Below are 9,031 nucleotides of genomic sequence, written 5' to 3' on the forward strand. Positions count from 1 at the left end.
AAGGGTGATGAATACAGGACTGAAGGTGTTATATCAGAGTGTACACAGTATACAGAATAAGGTAGGTGAACTTGTAGTACAGTTAGAGAGTGTCAGCTATGACGTTGTGGGCTTCATGGGTCATGGGTGGACAAAAATTATAACTGGGAATTAATATCCATGGATGTAGAATTGCATCAATTGGACAGGCAGGCAGACAGAATGGGTGGGGTGACTCTGTTGGTAACAAATGAAATCAAATTGTTAGAAAGGTGACATAGGATCAGTAGGTGTTGAATCCTTGTGGATAGAGTTAAGAAACTGCAAGGATAAAAAGACCTGATGTGAATTACATACATGCCTCTGAAAAGTAGCAAAGATTTGGGCTACAAATTACAACAGGAGTTACAAAATGCATGTCAAAAGGGTAATATGATAGTCACGGGGAATTGCAATATGCAGGTAGATTGGGCAAATCAGGTTGGTTCTCGATCCCAAAAGGGAGAATTTGTAGAATGCCTACAAAATGGCTAGAGTAGTTTGGGTTGAGCCTACTAGAGGATCAGCTATTCTGGATTGGGTGTTGTGCAATGAACCAAAATTGATTAGAGAGCTCAAGGTAAAGGGACCCTTATGGAACAGTGATCATAATATGATAGAAATCACCCTGCAATTTGAGAAAGAAAAGCTAAAGTCAGATGTATCAGTATTGCAGTGGAGTAAAGGAAATTACAGAGGCATGAGAGAGGAGCTGGCCAAATTTGATTGGAAGGAAACACTAGTAGGGATAACAACAGAGTAGCAATGGCTGAAATTTTTGGGACCAATTCGGAAGACACTGGATAGATCATATAATGCGAAGTTAGTGTATTTAAAAACCAACAGAAAGTAACTAAAAAATTCATAAAGGTGGAAAAAGTGGGATATAAAGATAAGCAAGCTAATAATATTAAAGAGGATATCAAAAGTTTCTTCAGATATATAAAAAGTAAAAAAAGAGGCAATAATGATGCTAGACAGGTAATAATGGGAGACAAGGAAATGGCGAACAAACTGAACAAGTATTTTGCATTAGTCTTCATTGTGGAAGATATTGGCAGTATGCCGGTAGTTACAGAGTATTGGGGGCTGAGGCATGCGAAGTTGCTATTACCAGAGAGATGGGGCTTGGGAAACTGCAAGTTCTGAAGGTAGATAAATCGGCTGGACCAAATAGTCTGCACCGCAGGGCACTGAAGGAGGTGGCTGAAGAGACTATGGAGGCATTAATAATGATCTGTGAATAATCAATAGATTCTGGAGGACTGAAAAATTGCCAATGTCACTCCATTCTTCAAGAAGGGAGAGAGGGTGAAGAAAGGAAATTATAGGCCAGTTAGTTTGAACTCCATAGTTGGGAAAATGTTGGAGTCGATTGTTAAGGATACGGTTTTGAGGTACTTGGAGGCACATGATAAAATTGGCCAAAGTCAGCATGGTTTCTTTAAAGGAAAACCTTACTTGACTAATCTGTTGGAATGCTTTGGGGAAATGAAGGCAGGATAGACAAAGGAAAATTTGTGGAAGTTGTATACTCAGGATATTCAGCAGGCCTTTGACAAGGTGCCACACATGAGGCTGCTTAACAAGTTAAAAACCCATTGTGGTACAGGAAAGATTCTAATACAGATGAAGCATTGCCTGATTGATGGGAGGCAAAGAGTGGAAATAAAAGGAGCCTTTTATGGTTGGCTGTTGGTGGTGTTCTGCAGAGGTATGTGTTGGTAATGCTTCTTTTTACATTATATGTCAATGATTTGGATGATGGAATTGAAGGCTTTGTGGCCAAGATGATATGGAAGTAGGTGGACAAAGCTATTGTTGAAGCAAGGGGGCTGCAGAAGGACTTAGGCAGATTAGGAAAATGGTCAAAGATGTGGCAGATGGAGTATGGTGTCAGGAAGTGTCATGCACTTTGGTAGAAGAAATAAAAGCACAGACTATTTTTTTAATAGAGAGAAAATACAAAACTTGGAGGTACAAAGGGACCTGAGAGTCCTCATGCAGGCTTCCCTAAAGGTTAATTTGCAGGCTAAGTCAGTGATGAGAAAGGCAAATATAATGTTAGCATTAATTTCAAGAGAACGAGGTTATAAAAGCATGAAATGTTGAGGCTTTACAAGGCACTGGTAAAGCCTCGCTTGGTGTATTGTGAGCGGTTTGGGGCCTTTTATAATTGGAGAGGGTTCAGAGGAGGTTCACTAGAATGATCCCTGGAATAAAAAGGTTATCATATGAGGACCGATTGATGGTTCTGGGTCTGTACTCACTGGAATTCAGAAGAATTGGCGAGGGATCTCATTGAAACCTATTAAATGTTGAAAAGACTCAATAAAGTAGATGTGGAGAGGATGTTTCCTATGGTGGGGGTGTCCAGGACCAGAGGTTATAGCCTCAGAATAGAGGGACATCCATTTAGAATGATGAGGAGGAATTTCTTTAACTAGAGAGTGGTGAATCTGTTGAATTCATTTCTACAGGTGGCTTTGGAGGTAATGTTATTGGGTATTTTTAAGCCAAGGTTTGATAGATTCTTGATTAATCAGGGCTTGAATGATTGTGAAGACAGACAGACAGACATACTTTATTGATTTTATTGATTCCGAGGGAAATTGGGAGAAGGCAGGAGACGGGCTGGGTGGGAAATGGATGAGCCATGGGGAAGTGGCAGAGCAGAATTGAGGGGCCAATTGGCCTTATTCTGCTCCTATATCTTATGGTCTTATAATTGGGACAATTCCTGAGGAGGGTGAGACCTGTACAACATGGAAAGTTTGCACCTAAACCCCCAAAATGAGACAAATATTGGAGTGGGGAGATTAGCTTATGCTTCTGAGGAGGGTTTAAACTGAATTGTCAGGAAACAATGGTTAGAGTAGATGTTCATATAGAATTCTCACTTTGAGGAACAGAAGTTGGTAGCTCCAGTAGGTTAAGCAGGAAGGTGAATTTACAGGATAGCATTACAAACCTAAATTGCATCTACTTTAATGGGCGGAGTAAGGTGGATGAACTTGAAGGTGTAATTAACACATGCTACTATGATGTACTCATATGGCATGATCTTACTGGATGGCATACAAATTAAAGCTTTTTCTTGTATGCTGCTATATATCCAACACTAAAACCAACAGCAATACCAATATTGATACTGTTACCATCACTCAGATATGGTTGAAAGATGGCAGGACTGACAACTGAGAATCCTGTGATACAGAGTTTTCTGGTAAGACAGAAGGGTATGTAAAAGAGGAGATAGAATTGTACTGTTGGTCAGGAAATGCGATTCTTCAGTATGGACACAGGATATCTGAAAAGGCTCCACAAATGAGCTATTTAGGTAGAGATTAAGAGTGGGTTGTCACTTTAATGGGGATGTATTGCAAGCCACCCAAAAGTCAACAGGAGATAGGTGATCAGTTATGTAGCAGAGAGAATGTAATAAAAAATAGGATTATTTTACTGGTGGAATTGCAGTTTCACAAATATTAACAAGATTGCCTTAGTATTAAAGACTCAGAAGAGGTGGAACTCTTAGTTTGTGTGCCATCCAAGAGAGACTGGAGAGGCTAGATCTGCTTTTTCTTGAGTGAAGAAAGTTTAGGAATTATGATTAGGTACTACATAAAGTTGTGAGGGGTGTAGATAATGTAAATTGCAGGAATATTTCCCCTTGATCAGAGATGAATAAAGCCAGGGGATATCAATTTAGGGTAAGGGATAAGAAATTTGGAGGGGATCTAAGGGGAGTTTTTTTTGACCCAAAGAGTGGTGAAGAAGAGTGGTGCTGGAGAAAGTGATTAAAGCAGAACAAGTAATACTATTTAAGAGTTGCCTAGGTGAAGAGTTAAATTGCCTGGGCATTGAAGAGTTTGAGCAAAGGCTGGCATGCAGATGAGTGCTCACTTTTCAATGTGGATATAGAGAGCCAAATTGCATGTTTCTATAATGTATGACTCTTGTAATAATTTAACCTGTCAGCATATCTTTGGCATGTGAGAAGAAACCAGATCATCCAGGGGAAATCCGACATTCGCAGCAGAAAAATGAGAACACCCTGCAGACAGCACCTAGGTTGGGATTGAATGTGTTCAACAGCAGCGTGAACTTCTAAGCAACCAGTTCAATTAAATTAAGAGACTGGGTTGACTTCATCATTAAATCAACAAAATGGAATCAAAGAATCCCTTTTAGGGACTAGCACCAACTGTAAAAATACAAAATGTGAGAGATAAATTGGAACACGAGTGGGTGTTGCAACCTCAGCTTTTAATATACCAAACACAGCCTTCTGCAATAGAAAATTTCGATGATGTGCAGAGAATATGTAACAAAAAATTGTTCATTTTAGTTCTGAAAGGCAAGGTCATTCTCCTGTAAGAGGTGCTAACTTGCAGTGATTAAAATTAAAATATGTTCCCATATGTGGCTTATGAAAATTTAATGCTTGCAGCATTATTTAAGTAGAAAAGTAACAATTTTTTTAAATTAGTTTTTTCTATACATTTTACAAATTAAAAAACCCCAAATCACAATAAGGAACATTGATACAGTGCAAAATTAAGCATACAATGACAATATGCTACAAAGGAAGAGAATTTAACAAAAAAGCACCTAAATTAAAGACAAGTAAACTTAGTATCCTCCCCAAGCCCCACAACACAAAAAAAAAACTCCAGACCAACCACAACACAATATAGAGAACATAAATCAGGACAATCAAACTCCCAGACTGTGAATACACTTAGCAACAGAGGATAATAATGCCTACTACCAGAAAAAAAAGGGAGCTGAAAGCAAGGGACCGAAAAGAAAAAAAAACCCTAGTCAAGAGGAAGGTTATGAAAGTACTCGATAAAAGGTCCCCAGACCTTATGGAACTTTAGATCTGAATTAAGAACTGAATAATGAATTTTTTCGAGGTCCAAGCAGGCCATAATGTCGTTAAGCCATTAAGCATGAGTGGGCGGGGCAACATCTCTCCATCTAAGGAGGATCAAGCGTCTAGCCAGGAGAGAGGCAAAGGATAATATTCGGCATTTGGTCGGACTCAGACGTAAATCTGTCTTGCCCCAGAAACCGAACAAAGCAATTAAGGGGTTTGGTTCTAGGTGCTGATTCAGAATATACGATAACGTAGTGAAGACATCTTTCCAAAATTTCTCCAAGCTAGGACAGAACCAGTACATATGAATGAGAGAGGCCTCACCCCTCTTGCATTTATCACAGAGCGGACTAATGTTAGGGTAGAATCGAGATAGTTTAGATTTAGACATATGGGCTCTATGAACAATCTTAAACTGTAAAAGGCAATGGCGAGCACAAAGAGAGGTTGAGTTAACCGATTTGAGAATCGAGTCCCAGCTCTCATCAGATAAGGAGGTATTTAAATCCTGCTCCCAGGCCATTTTAATTTTATCCACAGGGGGCCGTCGTAAGGCTGCTAATTTATCTCGAATAATTGATATTAAACCTTTACCTAGTGGATTAATGGAAAGAAATAAGTCCATAGCATTTTTCGCAGGCATTTCAGGAAAGTTAGGAGTTAAAGGAGCAATAAAGTGTAAAAGTAACAATTTTTTTTACTGCAGCTATCTGAAATTTAGTCAAGTACATTTGCTTGAGGAGCATTTTCAAGCAGGGGAGAAAGATGGAAAGATTTACAGATGATGCTCCAAGGATTAGGGCCTAAAACACTGAAGGTATGTTGGAGTGATGGGCTTGAATCCTTGTGACTTGGTGTTTTCCTTTGTTGCCAAAAACCTAGTGATCAAGCACATTTTGCCGTATGTTTTGTTTTTCCTGTTTTTGAGAAAGTAAACTGATAAAAGATAATCTACTAAAAAGATTTCATGGAAAACATGACAAAAATAACTGAATAGAAGAAGAGTTGCACACAGGGATTTATCTATTTTCTATTGCCCCATATGATATCCTAAGTAATAAAGTATCCAAATTAGATCAGGTTCTTCTTCACTTTTTGTATTGGATAAGAGGAATTGACTGGAACAAGAAATTCATTTATTGCTCTGGATGGAAAACACCAGGACTTTTTAGAGAGATGAATGAGCTAAAAGCTTTGCCTAAGTTCTTCTTATCAAAAATTGTCTCATTGAATTACCTCTGTCTACAATTTTGAATGACTGGTTAGGTCTCTGCTCTACCTTGGTTAAAACCATTTGAACAGCATTGGGCCAAGCTCCCCTGAAGTAGATTAATGAAACTCCCGTGGTCGCATAATAATATGACAAGCACAGTTCTATAGAGTATCTAGCCCATGGATTTAAATGGACATGTTCTGCAATGGCAAAATGATTTGCTATAATCAAAGTTACAAGATGACATATGGTACCTTTGGTTACAACAGCCACTTTATTGGTAGGGGATAAAGATATGGATTTTAGTTAATTTTAGTAAGGGCAAAACATTATGGTTTTCACATTTAGCCTACCTATAAAATAAAATGTATGTACCTGATAAAATTTACATACAATGACAAGAAAATTAGATTAAATTGACTTATTGAAAGTTTAACAACAATGCAATCTTACCAGAATTATTTATAATTATATATGATAAAAACTTTGACGTGCAACTTATATGCATCTTACAGTTGTTGAAGACTTCTCATTTCTATATTAGATTATGAAATTTTAATATACTTGTGTATAGTACTTATGCATTTCCTATTATGTTCTGTTAATGAAGATGCCAGTTTTAAACATTTAGAATGTGTATTTCTCTTCAGGACATTAATATCCTGCTGTAGGTGCAAATTAAAACATGGCAAAAGCCAAAAAGAAACGAAAGCATGAAGAGAAATAGACCTTTCAGAGAGGAACAGAAACATGATTTTTCCAGTACTGGAGGTAAATGCACCTGCTCAATATGCAACAATTTGATTGCTCTATTAAAAAAATGTTTTAAAGAACAGGTGAAATTGATGTACTCTCCACAGATAAGAGTACTTTGAATTGTTGCCTCAGGAATAGAACCCAACTTCACAAAGCTTGCGTCTCAGAGGGATAGTCATACATCAAATTGACAGTCAGGTAATTAAATCCATATATAAGTTGGATAAATCACGAACAAGAGAAAATCTGCAGATGCTGGAAATCCGAACAACACACACAAAATGCTGGAGGAACTCAGCAGGCCAGGCAGCATCTATGGAAAAGAGTACAGTTGACATTTCGGGCCGAGACCCTTCAGCAGGACTGGAATGTTTGTGTAAGTTGGTTAAATTTAGTATTCATTGCACTGAAAATTTATTTACTGAATTTTATGAAAAATTTAGCTATGTTTGGTAATGGAAATTTTAAAAGTACATTTGCAGGTGCCCAGATTTTAGGTTTGCTTCCAACAGTCCCAGCAGTGAGAAAAAAGGAGTTGGTATTGGGTGATGCTGACAATATGAGAGGAGCTGCTTTGATAGGTTGATGTGCCAGTTTTGGTCAACACCAGTCTTCTGTGGGGTTGAATGTAAACTGGAGGAGCACTAATATCCTAGCAGCAAGCTTTGCCAGTGCTACAGAGGAGGTTTTGTAGTAGAATGACAGATGAGTACGAAACAGACCTACAGGTCAGCAAGTGGAGGGATTGCGAGGAATGTAGAAGCAAGGTCAAGTAAAGCTGAAAGGAAGGTCAGGCAGGGCCATATTAATGAAAACAGTGGAGATAATGGGCTGAAGTGTCCTTATTGAACTGCGTGGAGTATTACAGCTAAGGCAGCTGAATTTAAAGCATGGATTCGTACGTGGAACTATGATATAGTTACCCTGCTTATGGAAGAGATTATGCAGCTTCCATGCCAGGACTACTAGACTCAAAAACAGTTATTTCCCCCAAGCCATCAGCACTGCCACTATTCACCCACTCCATCCCCCCACCACTATTACATACACATCACCTAGTGTCACTATGTGCATACAATCAGTCTAAAGTTACTTGGACAATGTGTTTCATAGGATTGCTATAATATTTATTGTGTTTTTTTTTGTTGTGTTCTTTATGTTGATTGGGTTTTTTTTAATGCTGCATCAGATCTGGAGTAACAATTATTTAATTATCCTTTACATTCATGTACTGAAGAATCTAGGACTTCCTTAGTGCCAGAATTTGTCAGGTGCATGTAAGAACTTTACTTATTATATTGTATAGATAGTCCAACAAGAGAATGGGAAATGAGCCTAGAAGCTATTCAGAGTTTCAATGGGACAACATTTCTGGAACAGTGATCACAATTCCTTTCTTCAGTGATCACTTTCAGTGAAGGTGGCATTAAGCTGATGCCTCCATCAAGGTTATCGCTCAAACTTAGTTGCTTTTTAATTTTCTAGGAACAGTTTTGGAGACAGACGGTGATTAGGGGCTCAGTTTAGGGTTTAGGGACAGGGATGAGGGTGACTTAGAGGTCAGATTAGGTTTTAGGGACTGGAATATGAAGGAGGTAAAGATCAGGCAAGAGTTTAGGTCTCCGCTCCATGCTCAAAGACCAGCAGTGTAAACAAGGGACAGCGAACATTTGGGGAACAGGCCTACATTCTACACTTCAAGGCCAGCGAACTGATGTGTGACAAAGGACATCTGGATTCCAATCTTCCGCTTCATGCTTGAATGCCAGAGATGTGGACAGGTGAGAAGGAGATCCGTGGATGTCAGGCTGTCCCAGGCCAGTGGGTCCTGGGATCGGATGTCTGTGCAAACAGGAGGTATGAAGTAGCACGAGGAGTGGTGAGTCAGCTGGCCTAGAGTTCAAGCCTGGAATTCATGGTCCTGTCATCAGCTCAATACCAAAAATTGAAGCCCGTAGGTTGATCGGAAGTCAGGAAGTCGAAGACTGGAGGCCTGGAAACCTGTCCTGGGGTTGGAGGACTGTCCATGTGTGTGGGTGAGTGGATGGGAGGGAGGAAAAGGGCTTGTTTCGCAGTTGTTGTTTTGTTGCTTATTGTCTTTTGTTTTGCTGTATTCTGTGTTGTTCTGCTGAGTATTGTGGGCATGCTATGTTGGCCCC

The sequence above is a fragment of the Hemitrygon akajei genome, chromosome 11 (genome assembly GCF_048418815.1).
Source record: "Hemitrygon akajei chromosome 11, sHemAka1.3, whole genome shotgun sequence".
NCBI classification, from domain to species: domain Eukaryota; kingdom Metazoa; phylum Chordata; class Chondrichthyes; order Myliobatiformes; family Dasyatidae; genus Hemitrygon; species Hemitrygon akajei.